This window comes from Oncorhynchus mykiss, chromosome 1, assembly GCF_013265735.2.
Source record: "Oncorhynchus mykiss isolate Arlee chromosome 1, USDA_OmykA_1.1, whole genome shotgun sequence".
Taxonomy (NCBI): Eukaryota; Metazoa; Chordata; class Actinopteri; order Salmoniformes; family Salmonidae; genus Oncorhynchus; species Oncorhynchus mykiss.
Window position 1 is genome coordinate 2538043 of NC_048565.1, and position 18062 is coordinate 2556104.

General features: G+C 44.4%; 1 protein-coding gene across 1 annotated transcript in view; it reads left to right on the forward strand.

Annotated features, from left to right (window-relative positions):
* Window positions 1-291: 291 nt before the first annotated feature.
* Window positions 292-18062, forward strand: part of LOC110531937 (claudin-34-like) — a 41975-nt gene continuing 24204 nt past the window's right edge. The window contains exon 1 of the mRNA XM_021615461.2: window positions 292-395. The gene's annotated coding sequence lies outside the window, so the exon portion shown is untranslated. The remainder of the gene's footprint in view (window positions 396-18062) is intronic.

Below are 18062 nucleotides of genomic sequence, written 5' to 3' on the forward strand. Positions count from 1 at the left end.
CCACTGATACGGTTAATGCCAGAGGGAAGATATAATGACTGATATCATGTACTTAAAGACACGTCTGACAGACAGTAAGGCCTCTTTCTCACATTACTAACAGGACACAATTCTGAAGAATAGCCCTGCCACTATGACACACTATCTACAGAGTGCATGAGGAGACCTACAGGAAGACTACAGCAGGTAAGTACCAAAGATTTACTTTATTGATGGCTCAGCCACTCCCAGGTGAGGTGAAAGATTATATCTAGTCAATCATTCACTAGGACTATAGTTTAACAGGTATTTAACAGGTCTGACTGGGGTTGACAGTGATTGAACAGCAGCAGTGAAGCGTTTCATCTGTGGTCATTTGATCCAGGAGCTGCAGGAGGCCTAGCGTTTCTTACTGTGTGAGTTTTAGTTTTTATTTACATTTGAGGTACAATACAGTAAATAACTATCATATCAATGTTTAACTCAGTCATTAAACGCAGACTGAGAAAATGATTCTGTCAGCAATTGTTGTCAGTTGTAGTTTAGTGAATATTTTCCACTCAATTATACACTGAACTGAACAACAATATAAACGCAACAATTTCAAGGATTTTACTAAGGTACACTTTAAGGAAATCAGTCAATTTAAAAATATTCATTAGGATCAAATCTATGGATTTCACATGACTGGGAACACAGACATGCATCTGTTGGTCACAGATACCGTTAAAAAAAAAGTAGGGATGTGGATCAGAAAACCAGTCAGTATCTGGTGTGACCACTATTTGCCTCATGCAGAGCGACACATCTCCTTCGCATAGAGTTGATCAGGCTGTTGATTGTGACCTGTGGAATGTTGTCCCACTCCTCTTCAAAACCAATGCGAAGCTGCTGGATATTGGCAGGAACTGAAACACACTGATGTACACATCGATCCAAAGCGTTCCAAACATGCTCAATGGGTGACATGTCTGGTGAGTATGCAAGCCATGGAAGAACTGGAACATTTTCAGCTTCCAGGAAATATGTACAGATCCTTGCGACATGGGGCCATGCATTATCATGCTGAAACATGAGGTGACGGAGGCAGATAAATGACATGACAATAGGCCTTAGGATATCGCCCATACCATAACCCCACCGCCACCATGGGGCACTCTGTTAACAACATTGACATCAGCAAACTGCTCGATGATGCTGAACTGCAGTCATGTCAAGATCCGGATGAGGACGCCGAGCACGCAGATGAGCTTCCCTGAGACGAAGATGAAGAAGCCGGATGTGGAGGACCTGAGCTGGCGTGGTTACATGTGGTTGGCTGGGGCAGTAGGTAGCCTAGAAGTTAGTGTTGGGCCAGTAACTGAAAGTTTGCTAGATTGAATCCCCGAGCTGACAAGGTAAAAATCTGTCATTCTGCCCCTGAGCAAGGCAGTTAACCCACTGTTCCTAGGTCATCATTGTAAATACAATTTTTGCCTGGTTAAACGTTATATAAATAAAAATGTTGTGAGGCCGGTTGGACGTACTGCCAAGTTCTCTAAAACAACATTGGAAGCGGTTTATGGTAAATAAATGAACATTCAATTCTCTGGCAACCAATTCTATGGTGGACATTTCTGCAGTCAGAATGCCATTTGCACTCTCGCTCAACTTTAGACATCTGTGGCATTGTGCTATGTAACAAAACTGCACATTTTAGTGGCCTTTTATTGTCCCCGGGACAAGGTGCACCTGTGTAGTGATCATGCTGCTTTATCAGCTTCTTGATATGCAACACCTGTCAGGTGGATGGATTATCTTAATAAAGGAGAAATATTCACTAACAGGGAGGTAAACATTTGTGCACAAATCAAAATAAGCTTTTTGTGCATATGGAACATTTCTGGGATTTTTGATTCTAGCTCATGTTGCGTTTATCTTTGTTCATATAATGAGTAGTTGAATCAGCTGACTACTGTTGATGTTGACAGATAAATGTTATCCTGCAGAGCTCAAAGAGCATGGACCTGTTAAAGTGCAGAGGGTTTCTGTTTGGCAGGCAGTACTGTGTAATCTCTAGTATCTCATGGAGCCTCTAGTTTTTAAATCGGTCTTTTAAGTGGTCTCTGTTTATTAGAATTCATCATAGAAAGACATTCATATGTGGAAAGGCAACCGTATTCAATGTACAACTCATCTTAATGTATATTATTGTCTGTTGTACTATCCTTCTATGGGGGAATTCAGATGCATAAATGGAACTTAATAGCCTTTTTATCCCCCTTTCTCTATTCTGACCTTGAACTGAAGCATGGGGCAACGCATGTGCTAGCCAGCTAACAGTTTGGGGTGGATATCACAGAAATTGAGGTGTGGCATAAGTGTGTCTATTCTGACCTTCACTTTTTCTCAATCGCGTACAAGCATTTTTTTTAACAATGTTGTCAATTTTCAAAACAGACTTCACAAAGCACCAAACTCTGACCTTTTGAAAAAATAACAGTAAATGTGTTTTCAAAATGTAAATACATTCATCAAAACTACAGTGCCTTCAGAAACTATTGAGAGGGATGAGGCAAAAGGTATGGCAATTAAGTCCAGCAGCCCAACTGATTGGCAAACGTACTGCAAATTAAGAAATCATGTGAATAATATAAATAAAAAGAGAAACTAAGCTATGAAACAAAGAAATTATATAAATAATGCTACTAAAAAGCCAACTCGGCTCCATCATTCGTTGAATCAGATGGCTCATTCATCACAAAGTCCACTGATATTGCCAACTACTTTAATGAATTTTTCATTGGCAAGATAAGCAAACTTGGGGATGACATGCCAGCAACAAATGCTGACACTACACATCCAAGTATATCGGACCAAATTATGAAGGACAAGAATTGTACATTTGAATTCAGTAAAGTCAGTGTGGAAGAGGTGAAAAATGTATTGTTGTCTATCAACAATGACCAGCCACGGGGTCTGACAATCTGGGTGGAAAATGACTGAGTATAATAGCGGATGATATTGCCACTCCTATTTGACATATCTTCAATTTAATCCTACTAGAGAGTGTGTACCCTCAGATCTTGAAGGAAGCTAAAGTCATTCCCCTACCCAAGAAAAGTAAAACCCCCTTTACTGGCTCAAATAGCCGACCAATCAGCCTGTTACCAACCATTAATACACTTCTGGAAAACATGGTGTTTGACCAGATACAATGCTATTTCACAATAAACAAATTGACAACAGACTTTCAGCTTTCTTATAGGGAAGGACACTCAACAAGCACAGCACTTACACAGATGACTGATGATTGGCTGAGAGAAATTGATGATAAAATGATTGTGGAGGCTGTCTTGTTAGACTTCATTGCAGCTTTTGACATTATCGATCATAGTCTGCTGTTTACACCCCCTGCTATGATGTGGATAAAGAGTTACTTGTCTAACAGAACACAGAGGGTGTTCTTTAATGGACGCCTCTCAAACATAATCCAGTTAGAATCAGGAATTCCCCAGGGTAGCTGTTTAGCCCTCTTGCTTTTTAAAATGTTTACTAATGAAGTGCCACAGCCTGAGTGTCTATGTGTTAAGGTGCGTGAATGAGGACCCAAAAGCGAATTAACTTAAACAGAGCTTCTTTAATTACCAAACATAGGTAGGCTCAGACGGACCGGCAGATTCCGACAGGACAAGACAAGGTTACAGCAAACATGACGACAGTCTGGTTCAGGCATGAAACACAACAAACAAGAATCCGACAAAGACAGGAGCAGAAACAGAGGGAGATATAGAGGACTAATCAGAGGGAAAAAGGGAACAGGTGGGAAAAGGGGTGACGAGGTAGTTAGGAGGAGACAAGGCACAGCTGGGGAAAAGAGGGGGAGAAAAGGTAACCTAACAACGACCAGCAGAGGGAGACAGGGTGAAGGGAAAGGACAGAGACAAGACACAACATGACAGTACATGACAGTACCCCCCCACTCACGAGCGCCTCCTGGCGCACTCGAGGAGGAAACCTGGCGGCAACGGAGGAAATCCTCGATCAGCGCACGGTCCAGCACGTCCCGAGAGGGAACCCAACTCCTCTCCTCAGGACCGTACCCCTCCCAATCTACGAGGTACTGGTGACCACGGCCCCGAGGACGCATGTCCAAAATTCTACGGACCCTGTAGATGGGTGCGCCCTCGACAAGGATGGGGGGGGGGGGGGGAAGACGAGCGGGGGCGCGAAGGACGGGCTTGATGCAGGAGACATGGAAGACCGGGTGGACGCGACGAAGGTATCGCGGAAGAAGAAGTCGAACTGCGACAGGATTAATGACCCGAGAAATACGGAACGGACCAATGAACCGCGGGGTCAACTTGCGAGAAGCCGTCTTAAGGGGAAGGTTCTGAGTGGAGAGCCAAACTCTCTGACCGCGACAATATCTAGGACTCTTAGTTCTACGCTTATTAGCAGCCCTCACAGTCTGCGTCCTATAACGGCAAAGTGCAGACCTGACCCTCTTCCAGGTGCGCTCGCAACGTTGGACAAAAGCCTGAGCGGAGGGGACGCTGGACTCGGCGAACTGAGATGAGAACAGCGGAGGCTGGTACCCGAGGCTACTCTGAAAAGGAGATAGCCCGGTCGCAGACGAAGGAAGCGAGTTGTGGGCGTATTCTGCCCAGGGGAGCTGTTCTGACCAAGACGCAGGGTTGCGAAAAGAAAGACTGCGTAAGATGCGACCAATAGTCTGATTGGCCCGTTCTGCTTGACCGTTAGACTGGGGGTGAAAGCCGGAAGAGAGACTGACGGAAGCCCCAATCAAACGGCAAAACTCCCTCCAAAATTGAGACGTGAATTGCGGACCTCTGTCCGAAACGACGTCTGACGGAAGGCCATGAATTCTGAAAACATTCTCGATGATGATTTGTGCCGTCTCTTTAGCAGAAGGAAGCTTAGCAAGGGGAATGAAATGAGCCGCCTTAGAGAACCTATCGACAACCGTAAGAATAACAGTCTTCCCCGCTGACGAAGGCAGTCCGGTGACAAAATCTAAGGCGATGTGAGACCACGGTCGAGAGGGAATAGGAAGCGGCCTGAGACGGCCGGCAGGAGGAGAGTTACCGGACTTAGTCTGCGCGCAGACCGAACAAGCAGCCACGAAACGACGCGTGTCATGCTCCCGGGTGGGCCACCAAAAACGCTGGCGAATGGAAGCAAGCGTACCCCGAACGCCAGGGTGGCCGGCTAACTTGGCAGAGTGAGCCCACTGAAGAACGGCCAGACGAGTAGGAACGGGAACGAAAAGAAGGTTCCTAGGACAAGCGCGCGGCGACGGAGTGTGAGTGAGCGCTTGTTTTACCTGCCTCTCAATTCCCCAGACAGTCAACCCGACAACACGCCCCTCAGGGAGAATCCCCTCGGGGTCAGTGGAGGCTACTGAAGAACTGAAGAGACGAGACAAAGCATCAGGCTTGGTGTTCTTAGAGCCCGGACGATAAGAAATCACGAACTCGAAACGAGCGAAAAACAGCGCCCAACGCGCCTGACGCGCATTAAGTCGTTTGGCAGAACGGATGTACTCAAGGTTCCTATGGTCAGTCCAAACGACAAAAGGAACGGTCGCCCCCTCCAACCACTGTCGCCATTCGCCTAGGGCTAACCGGATGGCGAGCAGTTCGCGGTTACCCACATCATAGTTACGTTCCGACGGCGACAGGCGATGAGAAAAATACGCGCATGGGTGGACCTTGTCGTCAGAGAGGGAGCGCTGAGAAAGAATGGCTCCCACGCCCACCTCTGACGCATCAACCTCGACAACGAACTGTCTAGAGACGTCAGGTGTAACAAGGATAGGAGCGGATGTAAAACGATTCTTGAGGAGATCAAAAGCTCCCTGGGCGGAAACGGACCACTTAAAGCACGTCTTGACAGAAGTAAGGGCTGTGAGAGGAGCTGCCACCTGCCCGAAATTACGGATGAAACGACGATAGAAGTTCGCGAAGCCGAGAAAGCGCTGCAGCTCGACGCGTGACTTAGGGACGGGCCAATCAATGACAGCTTGGACCTTAGCGGGATCCATCTTAATGCCTTCAGCGGAAATAACAGAACCGAGAAATGTGACGGAGGAGGCATGAAAAGTGCACTTCTCAGCCTTCACAAAAAGACAATTCTCTAAAAGGCGCTGGAGGACACGTCGAACGTGCTGAACATGAATCTGGAGTGACGGTGAAAAAATCAGGATATCGTCAAGGTAAACGAAAACAAAGATGTTCAGCATGTCTCTCAGGACATCATTGACTAATGCCTGAAAGACAGCTGGAGCGTTAGCGAGGCCGAAAGGAAGAACCCGCTATTCAAAGTGCCCTAACGGAGTGTTAAACGCCGTCTTCCACTCGTCCCCCTCCCTGATGCGCACGAGATGGTAAGCGTTACGAAGGTCCAACTTAGTGAAAAACCTGGCTCCCTGCAGGATCTCGAAGGCTGAAGACATAAGAGGAAGCGGATAACGATTCTTCACTGTTATGTCATTCAGCCCTCGATAATCTATGCAGGGGCGCAGAGACCCGTCCTTCTTCTTGACAAAAAAAACCCCCGCTCCGGCGGGAGAGGAGGAGGGGACTATGGTACCGGCGTCAAGAGCTACAGACAAATAATCTTCGAGAGCCTTACGTTCAGGAGCCGACAGAGAGTATAGTCTACCCCGGGGGGGGGGTGGTTCCCGGAAGGAGATCAATACTACAATCATACGACCGGTGTGGAGGAAGAGAGGTGGCCCTGGACCGACTGAACACCGTGCGCAGATCGTGATATTCCTCCGGCACCCCTGTCAAATCACCAGGCTCCTCCTGTGAAGAAGAGACAGAGGAAACAGGAGGGATAGCAGACATTAAACATTTCACATGACAAGAGACGTTCCAGGAGAGGATAGAATTACTAGACCAATTAATGGAAGGATTATGACAAACTAGCCAGGGATGGCCCAAAACAACAGGTGTAAAAGGTGAACGAAAAATTAAAAAAGAAATGGTTTCACTATGATTACCAGAAACAGTAAGGGTTAAAGGTAGCGTCTCACGCTGAATCCTGGGGAGAGGACTACCATCCAGGGCGAACAAGGCCGTGGGCTCCTTTAACTGTCTGAGAGGAATGTCATGTTCCCGAGCCCAGGTCTCGTCCATAAAACAGCCCTCCGCCCCAGAGTCTATTAAGGCACTGCAGGAAGCTGACGAACCGGTCCAGCGTAGATGGACCGACAAGGTAGTGCAGGATCTTGAAGGAGAGACAGGAGTAGTAGCGCTCACCAGTAGCCCTCCGCTTACTGACGAGCTCTGGCCTTTTACTGGACATGAAGTGACAAAATGACCAGCGGAACCGCAATAGAGACAGAGGCGGTTGGTGATTCTCCGTTCCCTCTCCTTAGTCGAGATGCGGATACCTCCCAGCTGCATGGGCTCAGCACCTGAGCCGGCAGAGGAAGATGGTAGTGATGCGGAGAGGGGGGCGACGGAGAGCGCGAGCTCCTTTCCACGAGCTCGGTGACGAAGATCAACCCGTCGCTCAATGCGAATAGCGAGTTCAATCAAGGAATCCACGCTGGAAGGAACCTCCCGGGAGAGAATCTCATCCTTTACCTCTGCGCGGAGACCCTCCAGAAGACGAGCGAGCAAGGCCGGCTCGTTCCAGCCACTGGAGACAGCAAGAGTGCGAAACTCAATAGAGTAGTCTGTTATGGATCGATTGCCTTGACATAGGGAAGACAGGGCCCTGGAAGCCTCCTCCCCAAAAACAGATTGATCAAAAACCCGTATCATCTCCTCCTTAAAGTCCTGATACTGGTTAGTACACTCAGCCCTTGCCTCCCAGATTGCCGTGCCCCACTCACGAGCCCGTCCAATAAGGAGAGATATGACGTAGGCGACACGAGCAGTGCTCCTGGAGTAAGTGTTGGGCTGGAGAGAAAACACAATATCACACTGGGTGAGGAACGAGCGGCATTCAGTGGGCTCCCCAGAGTAACACGGCGGGTTATTGATTCTGGGCTCCGGAGATTCGAAAGCCCTGGAAGTGGCCGGTGGATCGAGGCGGAGATGGTGAACCTGTTCTGTGAGGTTGGAGACTTGGGTGGCCAGGGTCTCAACGGCATGTCGAGCAGCAGACACTTCCTGCTCGTGTCTGCCTAGCATCGCTCCCTGGATCCCGACGGCTGAGTGGAGAGGATCCGAAGTCGCTGGGTCCATTCTTGGTCGGATTCTTCTGTTAAGGTGCGTGAATGAGGACCCAAAAGCGAATTAACTTAAACAGAGCTTCTTTAATTACCAAACATAGGTAGGCTCAGACGGACCGGCAGATTCCGACAGGACAAGACAAGGTTACAGCAAACATGACGACAGTCTGGTTCAGGCATGAAACACAACAAACAAGAATCCGACAAAGACAGGAGCAGAAACAGAGGGAGATATAGAGGACTAATCAGAGGGAAAAAGGGAACAGGTGGGAAAAGGGGTGACGAGGTAGTTAGGAGGAGACAAGGCACAGCTGGGGAAAAGAGGGGGAGAAAAGGTAACCTAACAACGACCAGCAGAGGGAGACAGGGTGAAGGGAAAGGACAGAGACAAGACACAACATGACAGTACATGACACTATGTATGCGGATGACTCAACACTATACACGTCAGCTACTACAGCGACTGAAATGACTGCAACACTCAACATCAATTAGTTTCAGAGTGGGTGGCAAGGAATACAACTAAAAGCATTGTATTTGGAACAAAACACTCACTAAACCCTAAAGCTCAACTAAATATTGTAGTAAATTATGTGGAAATTGATGAAGTTGAGATGACTAAACGGCTTGGAGTAACACTAGATTGTAAACTGTCATGGTCAAAACATTTTGATGAAGTAGTAGCTAAGATGGGGAGACGTCTGTCTATAATAAAGCGCTGCTCTGCCTTTTAGATTAACTAACTTCAAAGTAATGACTCGGGACGTCGGGTTTGATATGAAAGCTTATTTTAGTAATAATACTTGTTCACGTTACATTTAACAACTTTAGATTCTACAGAGCAATGCAGGTAAGATGCTAGCGGAAAGTCAGCTTAATCAACTTGCACCTCCACATAATTGGCGCGTTACCTCTCTCATTCCTATCGCAAGGCATTCTGGAACTTGCAGTCAAAAAGTGTAATTCAATACAAACCAATACAATTACATATGTAAATAACTGTAAAGAAATATCTTTAGATACAGCTCAATGAATTAACTTAAACATTAACTCTAACACATGAAAGTTACAACACTGCCTTCTTAAGTTTGCACTCCAACAGACGCTGGGACACATTCACCTTTCAGCAGGACAATAAGCTAAAAGACAAGGCCAAATATCCTCTGGAGTTGCTTACCATGACAACATTGAATGTTACTGAGTGGCTTAGTTATAGTTTTGACTTAAAATCGGCATGAAAATCTATGGAAAGACTTAAATTGCTGTCCAGCAATGATGAACAACCAACTTGACAAATTTTCTAAATTATTTTTTTAATAATAATTTTCAAATTTTGTACAATCCAGGTGAGAAAAGTTCTTCAAATGAAGATTTATTCGTACAACACATTCCAGACATGGAATGTAGCACAACATGCTTCACTGGAAAATACAAAAAATAAAATAAAAACTGAAATATTTACTACACAACAAACATAAGAGGATAAAAAACAAAAGAGTGACAATAACTGAATGACTAAAAATCACCCTAAGGAAAAGAAAAGCTAAAAATGTTTTTTTAAATGTCCACAGTTTCGGCCCCTCTCAGGTTCTCTGGCAGGCTATTCCAGAGGCTGGGGGCATAGTAACTAAAGGCTGCCTCTCCATGCCTCTTGGTGCTAGGCTATGGGAGAGTTAAAAGGCCACTGCCAGAGGACCTGAGGGACCTACTGGGTACATAACTTAAAGCATGTCTGACATGTATTTGGGTGCACAATCGTGGCTTGATTTAAAAACCAATAGAAGGATCTTAAAATTAATTCTAAAGCTCACAGTGCAGAGACCTTAGAAACTTACCTAGAAAGACTCACAGCTGTAATCGCTGCCAAAGGTGATTCTAACATATAGACTCAGGGGTGTGAATAGTTATGTAAATTAGATCTGTAAATCTGTATTTCATTATCAATTATCAATTTGCAAAAGTTTCTAAACATGTTTTTACTCTGTCATCATGGGGTTTTGTGTGTAGATAGATGGGTGAGATGTTTCTTTCATTTTGAGTTTTTGTATTAATATAATTTAACCTTTATTTCACCAGGTAAATTGACTGAGAACACATTCTCATTTACAGCAATGACCTGGGGAATAGTTACAGAGGAGAGGGGATGAATGAGCCAATTGTAAACTGGGGATGATTAGCTGACTGTGATGGTATGAGGGCCAGATTGGGAATTTAGCCATGACACCGGGGTTAACACCACAATAAGTGCCATGGGATCTTTAGTGACCACAGAGAGTCAGGACACCCATTTAACGTCCCATCCGAAAGACGGCACCCTACACAGGGCAATGTCCCTAAAAACTGCCATGGGGCGTTGGGACGTTTTTATATATATACAACAAAAATTGGATCATAGGAAAGGGTGCCTCTCACTGGCTCTCCAACACCACTTCCATCAGAATTTGGTCTCCCATCCAGGACCAACCCTGCTTAGCTTCAGAAGCAAGCCAGCATTGGGATGCAGGGTGGTACACTGCTGGCTGTAACACAACAAAATGTGGAATAAGTCAAGGGGTATGAATACTTTCTGAAGGCACTGTATATTACACTGTTAAAATTGCAAATGGATTCAACAAAAGAACACGACTGCCTACAAAATGATTAACACAACCATACTTATCTCTTAAGTCCAAGCAGACAAAAAAAATAAACTTGTTTTTTTGCATACAATAAATCTCAGTATTAAAATGTTTTATTTTATACAGTCATTATGTCTCGTTTTTATCAACGGTGTCAATAATTCCAGACTGTACAGGCAGGCCTGTAAGGTAACAATGTCGAAGATGATCACTTAAGAGTAACCCAGAGTTACTTAGAAGTAACCCAGCATTCTCTGCATGTCTGCAATATTGTAAAAAAAACTCTAACAACACCCATGAGGCCCTTCTCTTTTCCCACAAGTCAGTGGGGCTTTGCTGATAAACACTTTGTTCAGGGAAAATGTACATGATACGATTGTGATGTGTTGTCTCACCTAGCCATCTTAAGGTGAATGCACTAATTGCAAGTTGCTCTGGGTAAATGACAAACATGTTAAATGTAACAAATCTATTAATAAGGTCGGGCACCTGTCAATTCCTAGTGGAAGATTATTTATAACACTGTTAGTGTGTTACCTGAATTATCAGGCGTAATCTCTTGTATTCACATGTTCTTCAACTTTGATCACAATTAAAGCTGCAAGTAACAATGCCAGGGCTCAAGCTAGGCACTGTTGTTCATTGTTGGTAAATGTTGGAGTTGAGCAGTTGTTATAAGATGGCAAAAGTGTTAGTAGTTCCTGAAAAGGTGCATGAGGAGTATTGATAGTATTTCACAATAAAACATTTCACATTCTGTACATAAACACAATTATATTATAGTATTCCAATCTTGTTTAGGATTATTTGGCTGAAATATGGCACGATGCCACAATTTGAATCAGTTAGCATCAGTTTGACTAAGGGAATTTTATTTTGAAGGCAAACCATAAAACCAACTATTGTGGCTGGCTAATCATTATTGTGGCTAGCTTCACATACAGTGCCTTGCGAAAGTATTCGGCCCCCTTGAACTTTGCGACCTTTTGCCACATTTCAGGCTTCAAACATAAAGATATAAAACTGTATTTTTTTGTGAAGAATCAACAACAAGTGGGACACAATCATGAAGTGGAACGACATGTATTGGATATTTCAAACTTTTTTAACAAATCAAAAAATAAAAAATTGGGCGTGCAAAATTATTCAGCCCCTTTAATTTCAGTGCAGCAAACTCTCTCCAGAAGTTCAGTGAGGATCTCTGAATGATCCAATGTTGACCTAAATGACTAATGATGATAAATACAATCCACCTGTGTGTAATCAAGTCTCCGTATAAATGCACCTGCACTGTGATAGTCTCAGAGGTCCGTTAAAAGCGCAGAGAGCATCATGGAGAACAAGGAACACACCAGGCAGGTCCGAGATACTGTTGTGAAGAAGTTTAAAGCCGGATTTGGATACAAAAAGATTTCCCAAGCTTTAAACATCCCAAGGAGCACTGTGCAAGCGATAATATTGAAATGGAAGGAGTATCAGACCACTGCAAATCTACCAAGACCTGGCCGTCCCTCTAAACTTTCAGCTCATACAAGGAGAAGACTGATCAGAGATGCAGCCAAGAGGCCCATGATCACTCTGGATGAACTGCAGAGATCTACAGCTGAGGTGGGAGACTCTGTCCATAGGACAACAATCAGTTGTATATTGCACAAATCTGGCCTTTATGGAAGAATGGCAAGAAGAAAGACATTTCTTAAAGATATCCATAAAAAGTGTTGTTTAAAGTTTGCCACAAGCCACCTGGGAGACACACCAAACATGTGGAAGAAGGTGCTCTGGTCAGATGAAACCAAAATTGAACTTTTGGGCAACAATGCAAAACGTTATGTTTGGCGTAAAAGCAACACAGCTGAACACACCATCCCCACTGTCAAACATGGTGGTGGCAGCATCATGGTTTGGGCCTGCTTTTCTTCAGCAGGGACAGGGAAGATGGTTAAAATTGATGGGAAGATGGATGGAGCCAAATACAGGACCATTCTGGAAGAAAACCTGATGGAGTCTGCAAAAGACCTGAGACTGGGATGGAGATGTGTCTTCCAACAAGACAATGATCCAAAACATAAAGCAAAATCTACAATGGAATGGTTCAAAAATAAACATATCCAGGTGTTAGAATTGCCAAGTCAAAGTCCAGACCTGAATCCAATCGAGAATCTGTGGAAAGAACTGAAAACTGCTGTTCACAAATGCTCTCCATCCAACCTCACTGAGCTCGAGCTGTTTTGCAAGGAGGAATGGGAAAAAAAATTCAGTCTCTCGATGTGCAAAACTGATAGAGACATACCCCAATCGACTTACAGCTGTAATCGCAGCAAAAGGTGGCGCTACAAAGTATTAACTTAAGGGGGCTGAATAATTTTGCACACCCAATTTTTCAGTTTTTGATTTGTTAAAAAAGTTTGAAATATCCAATAAATGTCGTTCCACTTCATGATTGTGTCCCACTTGTTGATGATTCTTCACAAAAAAATACAGTTTTATATCTTTATGTTTGAAGCCTGAAATGTGGCAAAAGGTCGCAAAGTTCAAGGGGGCCGAATACTTTCGCAAGGCACTGTATATATTACCTCAATTACCTCGACACCAGTACCCCCTGTAAATAACCTCGCTATTGTTATTTCCTGCTGCTCTTTGATTATTTGTTATTCTTATCTCTTACTGTTTTTTTGGGGGTGGGGAATTTTCTTAGAACTGCATTGTTGGTTAAGGGCTTGTGAGTAAGCATTTCACTGTGCATGTGACAAATACAATTTGATTTGGTAAGTGTGTGAATTGGACAATTTTCCTGTCAAAATGTATTTTGGGGTGTCAGGGAAAATGTATGGAGCAAAAAGTACATTATTTTCTTTCGGAATGTAGTGAGGTAAAAGTTGGCAAAAATATAAATAGTAAAGTAATGTACAGATACTCCCCAAAAATACTTAAGTAGTACTTTAAAGTAGTTTTACTTAAGTACTTTTCACCACTGCCCAAATGCCTTCACACAAGTATATTAGAGTACTTTATATACTGTTACACACGCACTTAGTATTCCATACATAAGTTAAGGCCATGCAACCGGAGTTGAAACCTGAGAGAAGTGCACATGTACAGTACATAAACAGATGCAAGCATCATATATTTATGTGGTGGACACTTGATAAAGTCACATGATATTGTTGTCACAAAATCATGTTACGACCACACACATCAATATACATTTTATATATCAAATCAAATCAAACTGTATTTCACATGCACCAAATACAAGTGGAGACCTTACTGTGACATGCTTACTTACAAGCCCTTAACCAACAGTGCAGTTCAAGAAGAGTTAAGAAAATATTTACCAAATAAACTAAAGTAAAAAGTAACACAATAACATAACAATAACGAGGCTATATACAGGGGGTACCGGTACCGAGTCAGTGTGTTGAGGTACAGGTTAGAGATAATTTGTACACGTAGGTAGGGTTGAAGTGACTATGCATAGATAATAAACAACGAGTAGCAGCAGTGTACAAAACAAATTGAGGGGATCAATGTAATAGCCTGGTGGCAATTTCATTAACTGTTCAGCAGTCTTATGGCTTGGGAGAAGAACCTGTTAAGGAGCCTTTTGGTCCCAGACTTGACGCTCGGGACCGCTTGCCGTGTTGTAGCAGAGAAAACAGTCTATACCTTGGGTGACTGGAGTTTCTGACTATTTTATGAGCTTTCCTCTGACACCGCCTATTATATAGGTCCTGGATGGCAGGAAGCTTAGCCCCAGTGATGTACTGGGCCGTTCGCACTACCCTCTGTAGCGCCTTACGGTCAGATGCCGAGCAATTGCCATACCAGGCGGTGATGCAACCAGTCAGGATGATCTTGATGGTGCAGCTGTAGAACCTTTTGAGGATCTGGGGACCCATGCCAAATCTTTTCATTCTCTTGAGGGGGAAAAGGTTTTGTTGTGTCCTCTTCCCAACTGTCTTGGTATGTGTGGACCACGATAGTTTGTTGGTGATGTGGACACCAAGGAACTTGAAACTCTCGACCCGCTCCACTACAGCCCTGTCGATGTTAACGAGGGCCTGTTCGGCCTGCCTTTTCCTGTAGTCCACGATCAGCTCCTTTTTCTTGCTCACATTGAGGGAGAGGTTGTTGTCCTGGCAGCACACTGCCATTTCTCTGACCACCTCCCTATAGGCCGTATCAACGTTGTCGGTGATCAGGCCTACCACTGATGTGTTGCCAGCAAACTTAATGATGGTGTTGGAGTTGTGTTTGGCCATGCAGTCATGGGTAGATAGGGAATACAGGAGGGGACTAAGTACACACCCTTGAGGGGCCCCAGTGTCAAGGATCAGTGTGGTAGACTGGGGGAGGCCCATCAGGAAGTCCAGGATCCAGTTGCAGAGGGAGGTGTTTAGTCCCAGAGTCCTTAGCTTAGTGATGAGCTTTGTGGGCACTATGGTGTTGAACGCTGAGCTGTAGCCAATTAACAGCATTCTGAAATAGGTGTTCCTTTTGTCCAGTTGAGAAAGGGCAGTGTGGAGTGTGATTGAGATTGCGTCATCTGTGGATCTGTTGGGGCGGTATACGAATTGGAGTGGGTCTAGGGTATCCAGCAGAATGCTGCTGATGTGAGCCATGACCAGCCTTTCAAAGCACTTCATGGCTACCGACGTGAGTGCCACGGGGCGGTAATCATTTAGGTAGGTTATCTTCGCTTCCTTGGGCACAGGGACTATGGTGGTCTGCTTGAAACATGTTGGTATTACAGACTCGGTCAGGGAGACACTTGACAGTTGGTCCACGCATGCTTTGAGTACACGTCCTGGTAATCCGTCTGGCCCAGCGGCTTTGTGAATGTTGACCTGTTTAATGGTTTTGTTCACATTGGCTACCGAGAGCGTTATCACACAGTCATCCATAACAGCTGGTGTTCTCGTGCATGCTTCAGTATTGCTTGCCTCGAAGCGAGCATAAAATGCATTTAGCTCATCTGTTAGTCTCGCATCACTGGGTAGCTCGGCGTCTGTGTTTCCCTTTGTAATCCGTAATACTCTTACAGATCATCCTCCCATAAATAAATGTCCTCATTTCCATAAAAACTAGTGACATTCTCCCAAATAGGCAAAGTACAAAACATACCAGTACTAAGTCATAACAGAGCCTGTCTAATTAAGAAGGGGCACTCTTTTTTCAAAACAAGGGCCTCAAAAAGGGCTGACAGGGGAGGGGCAGGGGTTTGAAGTGAGCTGAGGAAAATAGAGTGGTCACTCATCAGTTAATTTAGTGGAGCGGGGCCGTAACACTGGATCAGGGAGGTCAATGAACTTACATTCAACCAACGTGGAATAGACATTGAATTGACATCTGTGCCCAGTGGGAACTACATGAAGTTCCCTGTTAAATGTAGGCCATTTGCTCTTTGCTACATTGAGTGTGTGACTGGCATAAGATATCACATGTTTTTTGTGAATTTGTGAATTTCCCTTTGAGACGGTTTCTGTCCATCGGTTAGCCACTCTGTAGATTAGGATCTATCTGTTGTGCTTCCTGTAGGCCCCAGTCATCAGCTTGGATATGGAGGTTTGGGGTAATCAGTGGTGTACGCTCCTCTACAGCAGAGTTGCCATAGGTGTTGGAGGAGCCCTTGGCAGGATTGGCCATTAATGTAGCTTCTCCGTGTTGGAAGGGTTAGGTTGCCCCATCTTTGGAGACAAGGTGTCCCAAGAAAATGACAAACGCTTTAGTCAGGTGGCATTAGGAAGGTTTCAACCTCAATCCAGCTGCTCTGAACCAATTCCAACACTGACCTGAGATGTTGAAAATGCTGCTCAAAGTCTGCACTCTAAACAATTATGTAATCCATGTATAATGCTCATACTCCAATGCAATCCATGGAAAGCCAGTTCCATCACTCTCTGAAAGCTTGGAGGGGCATTGGTGATGCTCATTGCAATAGTTCCCCACCTGTTAACCAGTTCCTGTTGAGAACACAGGTTCTTTTTGGCGTCTAGATGGAGGGGAATCTGCCAGAAGTGGGGTCGAGCATGCTGATTTTTTATACATCAGATAGTCTGTGCAACGTGTCATCCACCCTGAGTAAAGGATAGGAGTCCTTGATTATGACAGCCTTAAAAACTTATTGAGAGCCGGGGGCAGTATTCGGAAATTTGGATGACTGACGTGCCCAAAGTAAACTGCCTGTTACTCAGGCCCAGACGCTAGGATATGCATATAATTGGTAGTATTGGGTAGAAAAATTCTGAAGTTTCTAAAACTGTTCAAATAATGTCTGTGAATATAACAGAACTGATATGGCAGGCAAAAACCCGAGGAGAATCCATCCGGAATTTTTATTTTTTGAGGTGTCTGCCATTTCAAATCCTTGTTATTGGGAAAATCAAAGGAATACCTCCCAGATTGCAGTTCCTATGTCTTCCACTGGATGTCAGTCTTTAGAAAGAGTTTTAGGCTTCTTTTTTGAAAAATATAATTTTTAGTTTTTCTAGGTGACTCCCATTTTGACTGTAGTATTGTGGCGCCCATGGATGAGGACGCTCACTTCCTTATTCATCTCCGGTAATGAACATACTATTCTCCGTCTTACATTTTATCGTTTATTTACATATTAGGGTACCTGAGGATTGATTAGAAATGTTGTTTGACTTGTTTGGACAAAGTTTATTGGTAACTTTTGGGATTCCTTTGTATGCATTTTGAACGAGGGAGACAGGTGGATTACTGAATCAAGTGCGCCAACTACACTTACTTTTTTGGGATATAAAGGAGGACTTTATCGAACAAAATGACCATTTGATGTGTAGCTGGGACCCCTGGGACCCCAAACGGAGGAAGATCTTCAAAGGTAAGTGATTTATTTTATTGCTATTTCTTTTTTTTTCTTTCTTTTTTTAAATTTATTAAAAAAAAAAAAAAAAATATTATTTATTTATTTTTTTACCCCTTTTTCTCCCCAATTTCGTGGTATCCAATTGTTGTAGTAGCTACTATCTTGTCTCATTGCTACAACTCCCGGGCTCGGGAGAGACGAAGGTTGAATGTCATCCGTCCTCCGATACACAACCCAACCAGCCGTACTGCTTCTTAACACAGCGCGCGTCCAACCCGGAAGCCAGCCGCACCAATGTGTCGGAGGCTACACCGTGCACCCGGCAACCTTGGCTAGCGCGCACTGCACCCGGCCCGCCACAGGAGTCGCTGGTGCGCGATGAGACAAGGAGATCCCTACCGACCAATCCCTCCCTAACCCGGACGACGCTAGGCCAATTGTG